The sequence below is a fragment of the Solea senegalensis genome, linkage group LG18 (genome assembly GCF_019176455.1).
Source record: "Solea senegalensis isolate Sse05_10M linkage group LG18, IFAPA_SoseM_1, whole genome shotgun sequence".
In the NCBI taxonomy this organism is placed as follows: Eukaryota; Metazoa; Chordata; class Actinopteri; order Pleuronectiformes; family Soleidae; genus Solea; species Solea senegalensis.
In genome coordinates this window covers 355,490-368,056 of record NC_058041.1, presented here as the reverse complement: position 1 = coordinate 368,056, position 12,567 = coordinate 355,490, and the positions used below count along the sequence as shown (strand labels likewise).

Genomic DNA, 12,567 nt, shown 5'->3' with positions numbered 1-12,567 from the left:
GAACTCCTTCCAAATGTCTTGGAAATGTTCACTTGGACTGAAGGATGGACTGATTAGAGCATCCAAAGATCAAAACCTGTGTTATCTCGAGAAGACCTCGAGAGAATCCGTTCAAATTGGGCCATTACGTATACTTTGACTAACAATTAAATTTTTGTTAAATCAACAAGCACATGTGACACGACTCTAGGAAAAAAAAAAACTGTGTGAACTGTTTGACAAAAAAAAGTTCCATCTTTCTATTATTCACTGATTTCCTGTTTTATTATTTCAGATTTCCCTGATTTTTCAACCCTGCCCTTATTGTTTACACCTGTTTCTTGTTATCCTTAATCCTGTCCAGTTCATGCACTCACCTGTGTCTAATTAGTTTGCGTACCAGGATTTTACCTTGAGTCTTTTCTTGTGAACAATCGTTCTATCTGTTTTTGTTCCTGACAATTTTCTGAAGAGTTTTATTTTTTTCATTGTGTGTTTGTGAGGGTCAACAAACACCCTCAAGGGGTCTGGAATTCTGGTTTCACGTTGTACTGGTTTCCAAACTAAACCCGATTCTTCCAGTTGCATTGTAGATCAAAGTTCTCAATAGTCAGCAACCCATCGTCAACAAAGCCCTTAAATACCTGTTTTTATGACACGTTGGATTGAAAATATTCAATGTTTTCTCTCCTCCAATTCACCTTTTCTTTCATTTCCCGGTGTAGCAGCTGTACTCGCCCTGCACCAACAGATGTTTCTCCAAAAAAAAACAAAAAACAACAGCAGTGTTTTCTTCATCATTAACTTCCAACACCTGCTAAAGCTTTTTTGCTCTCACAGAATTTCGGGGATAATTGAAGCGAAAAAACAGCGCGCCGAGAGAGCTCCGCCGCGGCCTCTCGCCGAGAAGAAAAGAACAGCGCCGCGCTCAATCGAGCCCACATACTGAGAGGGAAGTCGTAAAGTGGATTACACCGAAGATTTATGGCCGATTTGCTTTTGTTGTTGAGAAGCCTTCGTGTGTCCGTCGCCGCTCGGATCGGCTCGTAAACGCGGCGTTTGTGTCCGTCATCGCAACGACTCCTTCAGAACTTCTGCACGTCCTTGCTGTGATGTGAGTCGTGTTGTCCCGTGCGATGAGCGGCTCACTGTGTGTTTCCACTAATATCTACACACTCACTGTAATCACAACCAGGTGCCTCCCATTCAAATTAACATGTGGTTCTAACTTCACCCCCGGCCCTCCCCCCAACTCTCTATTTTGACAAATGCATACCTGTGTTGCTGACTAGTAAAACCATAAAATGAATTCTTCTTTTTTATTATTCACAGCACATGAGGAACAAGAGAACGAGAGAGGGAGCGGGAGGTGGAACAGAGCGGGGGAATGATTTCACCTTGCATGCGACCCCTGCGCCGCTGGTACCATGTACCTTGATACGTGACTGGGATCACAGTGATTTAGAAGCAGGACGGGTTGTTTTTTTTTGTTCTCGGCTGAACCGAATCCAAATAAAAAATAATAATAAAAACATGAGCAGGGAGGAAAAAAAAACATTAATATTATGTTTTAATGATCTGTGCTCCAGCAAACACCAGGATTTCACTGTTTTCTGACAGAACTTGCACTCATTTAACTTGTTTAAGCAAGGCATCGCCATTTTGATTAAAAATGAATTAATCGTGTGCTCTGTTTTTCTGAATTGATTGAATTAATTAATCTCCAATTGAGTTTAAACTTAGAATTCCTGCCTTTAATCACGGAATTCCTGACTTAAGTCTCAGAATTCTTGAATTTAATCTCATAATTCCAGACTTTAATGTAAGATTTGACCTTTATCTCAGAATTCAGACTTTAATCTCAGAATTCCAGACATTAAAACTAAAAGCCTTTATTTAGCATAAAAATCCAACCAAAATTTGAACCAAGGTTCAAATTTAGTTGTGTCGTAATTAATCAATTAATGATTTGTTTTGCTGTGACATTACAGTTAGTATTCCACAGAAGTTGTAGCCAATGAAAGCAGTCGGGGATTAGAAACAGCTTCAGGACGTTCTGATGATGACAGAGCTATTCATTTAAAAATAAAAAATAAAACTACATGATGGACTGCACTGTCTCTTTCATTGATATTTATGTTAAATGAATAAAAGGCTTTCAAGAGAAGACGGGCTTGTAAAAACCCTTAAAACTGTTCCGCAGACTCAGAGAGCTCCTGTGGGAATATGTGGCAACGTTAAAACGCCTGTGATCGATATTGGAAGAATAATCCCAGAGGAATCTGGAATGCTGGTGTTCCTGCGTCTGAGCTGTGAGCCGGATCACACTCACATATTGTGTTACTGTTTTCATTTCTACTGTGAGGATTTTTCACCACATGGTTAAAAAAAATCACTGCCGCAAAGCTCTTGTATCCACAATACAACACCTGGAAAAAGAAACTCTTCATTAATCTCCGCTCGCTTTAAGAATCTGTGGCGTTAAGCAGGCGCTACCGTTTCCAAACCACATGTGAGACAGCAGCAGCAGCAGCAGCAGCAGCAGCAGCAGCAGCAGCAGCAGCAGCAGCAGCAGCAGCAGCAGCAGCAGCAGCAGCAGCAGCAGAATAACTCTCTGGGTTATTTTCAGGTCAGCGCGGGCGAGCGGGCGAGTTCTTAATTGAGTTTCTAAGTGTTTTGTTTTAATATGTCACTTTTAAAGGGATCTAAAAATAGCCTGGGCGGATGCTATGATCTCATCTTTTCCAGAGTTTTGGACACACAGAGATAATCCTGGACAGTCCTTTATCTCTGCCACTCACAAATGAAGACCACAGATTAGATTAGATCTGCAGAAGGGCCACATAAATAAAAAAGGGAAAAAAAGTCAGCCGCTCATTTTCTCAGATTTCTGACTTTATTCTGAGAATTCCTTACTTCATTTGAATCTTGGAATCCCTGATTTAACCACTCTGTGGTCCGTCATCACAGATCGCAGTGATGTCACCTCATCGATGACCTCACCTCGTCACACACACACACACACGCTCATCTACAGATTTGTCAACACTGCCACCATCTCTCCCTCTCTCTCCCTCTCTCTCCCTCTCTCCCTCTCTCCCTCTCTCCCTCCCTCTCTGACTGACTGACTGAGAGCTGCTCTCAGTCCACACCAGGCGCTGCCATCTCTCTGCACGCGCTCTGTATTTATATGAGCTGCAAAAAGCACGTTTAACTGTACATTCCTGATACGTGAACAACGCTTGGCTCGCGAATATTTGAAAAGCAAAAAAAAATAAAAATAAATATATGTATAAAACAACGTAGTGTCCAGTGGAGAGCAGAGCGCTTGGCAGGAGGAGAGTTTGCTGCTAACAACAGATTTATTTATGTGCTTGAGCTCACAGAACCATAATAGTATACCTTTCAATAAGTTTTACTGTATCACTAAATGTGAAACCAATTACAAACCTGGAGCGGCACTAACACAGACGCACTTTATTATTTTCCCTCGCGCTCAAATACACGGATATTTACTTCACGATAAATAATAAATCTGTTTACTGCCCCGCGTGTGTGTGTGTGTGTGTGTGGACTGAGGTAATATTTGCCCTCTCAAATGTTTGATCCATCAACTGCTGCTCGTCGTCGTGGTCTCTGCTCTGTTGCTCTGTGCTCCGATGATGAATGAACATGTGAGTAATTTCATGCATGAATTACCAGCTAGAAATAACAGAGAAATTCACCGGCACACATTCCACCTGTTGCCTAAAACACACACACACACACACACACACACACACGCACACACACACACACGTTGTGTTATGCTGTTGAGACGTCGTGGCGATCGTGATTGAGATAAAAACGCCCGCAATAGGAAGGGAAACATTTAGCGACTACTTAGAGAACACGCTGTTCTTATCGTGTTTACTGTAATATCTGTCCGGTGTTTTCATTTAAAGTGATAGTTTTTTTGAGTGCTGACACATAGCCAGTGAAAACATGGCTGCTGGCCACCTAACCAAAGACGCACCTAATAAAATCCACACCGGCTCAAGTCGATGAAATTTTGTGGCTGGAAAGTGAAGTTGGTATAATACTGCACCAAACCCCATGGAGGAAATCAGTGATTTCAGTTTACTGGAATAAAGTAAAGTTGATGAATTTATGTTACTTAATATATCCAAACAAAACATTTTGAACACAGAAGTCACAAAAAAACACATTTGAACTGACTGATAGAGGTAACAGTACACAAACACTTCCTGTGTTCCAGCAAACTAAAATGGCAGGATTTCTCTATGGGGTTTGGTGTGGGAGCACGACAGGTTTACAAAGTGAATGAAACTTCACTTTTACTGTTGGAAAAGCCTAAGAGTGAAATCAATCTGTGAACATATTCTTAAGATATTTAAGATGGTGTAGATTTGTTTTAGATAAGATTTTGTGGCCTAAATCTGTCTTTCCTCATAGTTTTCAGAACACTTTTCGATGATGACGATAGACAAGGCTCGACCTCAGTGAAAACACGGCTGCCAGCAGTGAGAATAGAAAAAAAACACTTTTAACCAATCAATGAATAAAATCTACATATCTTAAAAACATGTATTTTGTGGCTGTAAAAATAAATTGGTATCCTGCACCAAACTCAATAGAGAAAATCAGTGATTTTAGTTTGTTGGACTACAGGAAGTCCATGTCTACTGCTGCCTCATTTGATGAATTTGGGTCACTTACAGTAAGTATATCTGAAGAATAGATTTTAAACACAGAAATCACAAAATAACACTTTGAACTTACTGGCTAGAGACAACAGAAGACAAGCACTTCCTGTGTTCCAGTAAACTAAAATCGCTGACTTGTCTCCATTGGCCATGTTTGAAATGAGGGTGAGAATACTTCTCTTATGCTAGTTCTCAGATCGTGGGGCCCAGCAGGGGGCGCACACAGTGTAGTCAGGGCTGACTGCTGTATGTGTCATGAACTTTCCCTTCAAGATAAAGAGCCTCTGCAGGTTTGCAGAACACTTCCAGTGATGAGGATAGGAAAGTAAATATTAGCACTATTTACAGAACAGGCCGATCCTGTCGTGTTTACACTAATATCTGTCCATTAGTTCCATTTAAACTGGGTCACAGGTCAAATTTTAACCACAGACATGCACGAGTGTCTAAAATCAGAAGGCTAATTTAATTTCCCCCCCGATGAAAATGAATCATACAGGTTTCCCAGCACGGAGCAACAAAAACAGGCGAGCCGACAGTTGAGCGGCATAAAATGATGAAGCGCCGGCGGTTGATCATGTCTATCAATATCACTGACTAATCTACTCCAGATGAAAGTAATCTGGCCTAAACGCCAGCCGCCGGTAAATCAGTGCGGATTCCAGTGGGTCTGTGGCGCGAGGAGAAGGTGCTGCACGGAACAGTCTGACCGGAGCAGGGACTGCAGGTGTGAGACAGTCCCGAGCTGCCAACGACCTCCTCACACACGAGCACAGAGCGCCGGCCCAGATTAGTGTCGGGTAAAATGTTCACATGAAAGAATCTCAGTGGTGTTGGGGCCACCGAATCTGAACGCTCTCCCTTCTTTACACCACAGAGTCCACCTGAAGATCTGAATTCTCTACCGCTTTATCCTCGTCAGGGGGGCTGGAGCCAATCCCAGGTGAGAGGCGGGGCCACACCCTGGAGTCCATTCACACCTACAGTCAATTTAGGCCACGTACAAACATAGATAATCTTTTTCTTTGCTGTTTTCAAAAAGTTCCCTCGTAAACACGGCATCATTTCAGGAAATATCTCCGTCCACACAGAACCACCGAAATGACTCAAAGCGTTGTGGTACCAAGACTGTAGTGGCGCTGTAACGTTACACCAAATACGGAGAAGAAAACGTTGTACATGTTGCAGATATAATAACAGAAACTGTGAGAAACGGAAATAGGAGTTTCGTCAATGGTCGTTCAAAGCTAAGTTTGTTTGCTGGGTTCAGACACCGGCTAGCTGCTAGGGTTAGAGAACAAACTGGACTGTAATGTAGCATCAGTGCCTCAATACAGGAAGGTTCTCCGTTTGAATCCTCGGTTGGACCGAGCCCTTTCTGAGTAATTCATGGGTTTTCAGTAGGTCCTTCTGTTTCCTCTCACAGTCCAAAAACAAGCAGATTAAGGGTCAGATTAAGAGGAGAGGAGGAGACTCTACTCTACATCTGTATCCACACTTCAGCATTTTCATTATAAAATGAGTGTATCTGTTTTTTTTGTGTTTTTGGTAGAAACGCCCCCCGCTAAGGTGACACAAGCGACTCTTTTAAGGATCCATGTGTCACATTTCTAACAATATCTCTTGCACACACTGGTGCCCTTAGTGAGTCACCTGACAAGTTTGAAGCCTGTCAAGCAAACGTTGGACAGTTAGGTGGAGGTTCCTTGCATTTACAGATAGATGTGTTAACTTTATTTTGGGTATGTTTGGTGTCCACATGACCCTAGAACCTTCAAGCCCTGAAAATTGAGAACTTCAAAATGCTGGAGGAACAATTGGAACTGAAGACACAGTGCACTGATCATCAGATGTAACCAAAAAACAGAAATATTAGCTTTTACTTTTCTGCCCAGTGTTGTTCACTAGTATTTTCTGGAAAATAATTTAACAACTTCCTTTTCACAGTGGCAAACACGATTCTACTGTACCTGAACAGCTGCAGACCTTAAAGGATCATCGTTATAGAGGATTTATGGATATCTGGTTTATCATGTTTGAGCCAAACTGAAATCAAAAATGTTTTATTCACAAAAACTCACACTCATTCACTACAAGCCTCAAAAAGAAGATGCAGTGCTTCAGTATCATGAGTTTTCTGGTGCAGAACATTTGAACTCTGTGTACATTCAATTCAATTCAATTCAATTCAATTTTATTTGTATAGCGCCAAATCATAACATACCTTATCTCAATGCATTATCAATACAATACATTATCTCTACATGAAGTTCTTATGGATTTTATGGATGTTTGGATTTTCTCCAGGTCCTCTGAACGTCCCCCCGCAGTCCAAACTCTAATTCTACGTGACTTTTATGTGTCAGAACTGTGATTTATGTGAATCCATGTTCAACATTTCTCACGACATATCAGCTGGAGGAAGCTCCGGCTCCCACGCGAACACTTAAAGGATGAACAGCAGAGATGATGGACGGACAAGAGGTCACATACTTGCCTCACGTCCTGTCTTTGCCAATGATGGTAAGATGTAGGCGTGGGAATAACAGGGTACGTCACGATACGATACGCGGCCCACGATACTAATAATATCACGATACAACAACTCTGTGATTGCGACACAATCGTATTGAAGAAAACAAAAACGTTATAAGTCTGTGTATTGAACGTCTCATAACGTAGTTTTCTCCACGAATATCCAGCTGTAAACTCCCTCTTCTTCAGGTCAGGTAACTTCCACCCAAGTTTCTCCTCATTCATTTGAGCAGCGCCACCGTGAGGAGACATGAAGTAAAATAATAGATTACGAAAATAATTGTTAGCTCCATCATTGAGAGAAAAAACTCTCCTGACAGAACCAGACTCAAAGATGTGTGGCCATGTGCCAAGACGGGTTGTGGTGAAAGGAAAAGATGGGGGACAGAGGAGAGGAAGGGGGGACAGAAAGGAGAAGAGCACCAGGAGCAGAAACACAACATATTCACAGGTTAACCGCTTGAGTTTGAGTGTGGTTAATGCCCACAGATTTCCATCTGATCCCAAACATCAACCGTGTATCTGATATCACTTCTCACTCCCTGCTGTGATAAACTTACTGGAAAAAAAACGTCCAGACACAAGATATCAACGCTCTGACCACGAACACAGAGACGTGGAGAAGCTCTAAGCTGTAACGTGTAACCGGTATCGCTGGTGTTTAGTCGTCGTTGACGGACTGTTTTGACTCTCGCGGATTACGTCCCTTCATAATAAAAGCTCGCACACACTCATCTGAGATTTTATCCGTGACGAGGCTGCACTGTGATCGGCGGTGATCCGCGGGTTGGTATTTTCCAACAGCAGACACATGAGACGTTCACGCATTAAAGGAGCAAAATAAAATAATAATAAAATAAAAAAGAGGGTTGTAAAAGGCTTCCTGTTTGACGAAAAAAGAGCCAAAGAAACAATAACAGTATTGTTTCTGAAAATTATTACTGTTGTAGCCAAAAAACTGCCAAGTCATGGATGAAGACTGGCAACAATGACTCAGGTTTTTACAAATAAATGATCTCATAAATCTGCAGTAAATGCATGGTTTTATCATACAGAACGTGAAGTGCTTTCTTCATTTAAAGTTGTAGTACGTAACTTTGAAATAAAACCTTGAACATCTGTTCAAGCCATTCACACACAACTGATAAAATCCGGCGGGACTACCTTGAAAAGTTCAGAAAAAATACTTTATGTGTCACATGATTCTACGATAAATATAGTTAGCTGTAGCATTAGCATCAGACGGGAATCTACAGGTTGCGTTGTCACCGAAATATGTTAAACTTGAAATATTAGCCACGCATTTGGTTTCAATGTATGAGTGAGTGAGTGAGTAAATGAGTGAGTAAATGAGTGAGTGAGTGGTTTATTTTACAATTTAACGTTAAGGTTTTGAGTTAAATATTCAAATGTTTATGTCAAAAAAACCCTGACATGTTCAGGGTCAAATCACATAAATCTGCATTAAATATAATCATAAATAAACCATTTTTATATAGTTTTTGTGGGTGAATGTTGTTTTTAACTCTTCAAAATCAAAATGAATAAAATGTCTCAACATTTCCACTCTTGTTTCAAAACGACAACCTTTTTGAGCAGAAGTGGCTTTTGTTGCTTGAGTCACGGTCAGCGAGTCGGTAACACTCTCATCCTCATCATCATCATCATCATCTTCTTCGTCCGCTCTCAGAGAGCGTTTTTTTAACAAATGAATGAGTGAAGTTCAGTTCATGTTCCTCTGCCTCTTCACTCACCTCTCACTCCCGCGCCTCCGCGTCATGACATCATGGAAAAGTCTGTCAGGTCTCAGAGAGCGGGGGGGAGTGGGAGGGGGGAGAAAACGTGATGGGTCTAAAAATACCGCTTAAATCACAAGAATTCCTGGGATATTTTCACCTCGTGATTCCCGTGGCATTTTAAAAAAACGCAAAAAAAAGAATCATCAGATGGATTTGATTTGTTGAATCTGGCCACGCTCACTCATTCACCTGCTTGAAAAGAAAACAAGACAAAAAACGCACTTCTTTTCTTAAGTTTCAAACAATAACAAACACGTTGTGTTGTTCTAAAACTGAGGCGAACTTATTTGTGTTTTACCCGCTTTTTTTTCTAATTGAGTCCGACGACTCCATAAATCATCTCTAACAAACCGTTAGTGCCCTCGAAAACTGTGAATGTTTGGCCGCGTCAGGTCCGAGCCGGAGAGGATGAAAGATAAGCACTTGTTTATATACAGTACACATATATATATACGTGGAAATACAGGTTCTTTATACGTGTTTAAGCTCAGTGCATCGTGTCCCTACAACCAACCGGCTAAAGAGCAGATTATTCACAGTTAATCACAACAAACATGAGCTCATTTTAACACGAAAACAAGTGAAAAATACTCAGAAAAATGTGTTTTGATGATGCAATAAAAATGTGAAAGTCTTCATTCGGAATAAAATAAGTCACATCAGGACGTTTAAAAGAAAGAAATATGTGATAAACCTGGGAAATAGAGTCAGATTAATCCATGAAATGATAATAAATACATAATCAAACAAAAACGGAAAAATAAATAGAAACATAAATGGTTTGGTTAATGAAAAATGTAATAAAATGTGATGAACACAAACAAATAAAAAGTCTAAGTCAAATATTTACGTTTTTGTTTGTTTATCTCCGATTGTCCCACATTATTAAAATAAGTACGGAGGACCAAACCTGCCAAAATTAAAACCACATAAATACATTTAAAAAAAGAAATGAAGCCGTATTGCAAACTTAAATCAATGAAATACATAAATGGTTTGGTAAATGACAAGACTACGCCTACATTTCATAAAGTAATAAAACAAAATAAAATCAGGACGTTTAAAAGAAAGAAACAAAAAAGTAATAATAAGGTTTGTTTATATCCATTTGTGTCATTATTTGTGTGTGTTGTGAAATGATGGGACAGGTACGAAGAGGCAAAAGTGCCAAAATTAATTTAAAAAAAAGCAAGAAGAGAAAAGAAAAGAAAAAAGAAAAAAGAAAAGGCACAATAACGCAAAGAAATACACAAAAACATAAACTGTTTGGTAACTTAAAAATATATTTCTACATTCCATGATGGAGACAGACAGACAGACAGACAGTGCTAGTGATTATGTCTCCACGTTTGTCCTGCGTCTGCCTCGTCTATGTACAACAATGCAATGCAGGGCATGAACCACTAGGTGGCGCCGTAACAAACAAGGGAGATCAACTTCACTTCTTTCTTGCACAAAATTCAAGAACCTTCAATGACCCATGTCTATTTATGGTGACCTGTTCTTAGACAACAGGAAGAGGAAGTCCAGGTTCTACTGATTCCTCCACCTTTTTGAAGAACTTGGTCACATGATCTTACGTCTAAAGAAGAGAAGACTCCAGAAGATAAATAGAATCAGTACTCACCGTGTGTGCTTCCTGCTGATGGATGTTGCTTCGTCGTCAGTGGTGCAGAATCACAACGGCGACGAACCTTCATGACTCACACGTCACTCACCGGTGGACGTCATCTCCTCACGGGGCCACCGCTGCTTCTCTGCCAAAGAAAAGAAGAAGAAGAAGAAGGGCCATTAATGATGAGAGTGAGCGCACTTGACTCTGACGATCAGCTGTAACAGCTCCACGGTCAGAAGGATAATTGAGTCTGAAGGAGCTGGAAAGACAAAGTGAAGAAGCCATTTGGATGTTTGTGGTTCTCCAGGAGCTGGAGAGCGGCCATGTTAGTGTTTGCAGAGCGCAGCGCGAGCTCCAGCTTTTCCTCCTCAGAGGTCGAGCTCGGCTCGTGGCAGGACGGCGGAGCGCGTGCCGCTTTGTTTACCGAGTCGTAAGCTGCACTTTCGACCTCGCGGACTCATCTCTCCATCAGCCACTGTCCCGATGTTAATACATGGAAGATGTTTCAACAGCTCGACAAGGTTCTCAACACGCAGGCTGCAAAACATCACCCATTCTGGCCCAGTTATTTAACACGGACACACAATGATGATGTACACTTGAAACAAATAAACTCTCGTCTCCGGGTGCTCCGGTTCCCTCCCAGCAGATTTGGGGATTAGACAAATTTGGGCACTCTAAATTGACCGTAGGTGTGAGTGTTTGTGTACTCAGCACTGCCCTCTAGAGGAAGTATTGCATATAAACGTTCCATACTGACGCAAAACACGCACCGAGGTATGTAGGGCAGTGACGGGGAGAACGTTTTGGACGTAAGACGCGAGTAAGAATGGACAAAAAGTTGAGAAAAATCTGTAGACATAAGTTAACAGCTGCATCTCTTTGTTGTGTGTTTTCATGAAAAGTGATCAGATAGATGTTCGACTGCCATGTTTTATTTATTCATCCCTGTAGGGAAATTCCTTCCTCTACTAAAAACCTTCCTAGCATCAGGAGCAGTGGACAGTCACTGAGGAGCACCCAATGGGGGTTGGGAACCCTGCTCACGAGTACCCCAGCCCTTTTTGACCTGGCAAAAGACGAGATCCCTTTCCACTTGGCCTTGGTCATCAAACATAACCCATCAAGGAGGAAAATGAGGCCTTAGTTGCTCAGGATCTCCAGCAGCCTGGTCTGCAGTCCATCATCCCCTGAGGTCTTCACCATAGGGCACCGCAAACATACATTTCTGTTTTCTTTAATAAGGTCTGTTTGGAGAGTCGACTATAAAACGCTCATAAAAGTTTCTGAGGCCTAAGGAAAACAGGAACCTTTCTTTTTTTCTCCTGCAGTAGTTGGGGATCAAGTTTTATAGCAGAATCTTTACAGTAATGTAAAAAATATTATTATGAGATTAAACAGCAGAGATTTACACTCAAGTGTTAGGTTGATAGAAATGTGCTGAGGACACTCAGGTTTAGTTCCTGCAAGGATGATTAAAGCTTGTACTTTGTGCTGGACCATTTTTCATTCGTCAGTTAATCAAAACCGTGAGTATTGTTCAATAAATACTTAGTGCAGTACCTGTTAAACATGGCATGTGCCTGTTTTTTTGTGGATATTTTTATGTTTTTAAGTTCATTTGTGTGTATTTCTGTTGGGTTTGAACGGTCATAATTACTGAAAGTTGTGTTTTTTTACATTTATACATCAAACATAAACACAGATATTGAAATGATGACACTGTAATAGTCAAAATAACAATGACAAATGACTAATTCAATGAAAAGCGTCTCCTTTAGTGATAAATCTACCGCGTTATTTCTCGTTCAAACAACGTCACAGTCAGCACAGCACACACTGGCGTGCTCAGTGAGTCGCCTACCAAATTAAATGTTAATGTTTAACTGTTAAATTTGATAAAATCAAGTAATAAATAAGGAAATTAGCTAAA

General features: G+C 40.9%; 1 long non-coding RNA gene across 1 annotated transcript in view; it reads right to left on the bottom strand.

The window, feature by feature from the left end:
- Positions 1 to 12,567, bottom strand: part of LOC122759551 — an 85,430-nt gene that overhangs the window by 22,102 nt on the left and 50,761 nt on the right. Inside the window, exon 3 of the long non-coding RNA XR_006358273.1 lies at positions 10,647 to 10,776. This is a non-coding gene — a long non-coding RNA (uncharacterized LOC122759551). The remainder of the gene's footprint in view (positions 1 to 10,646; positions 10,777 to 12,567) is intronic.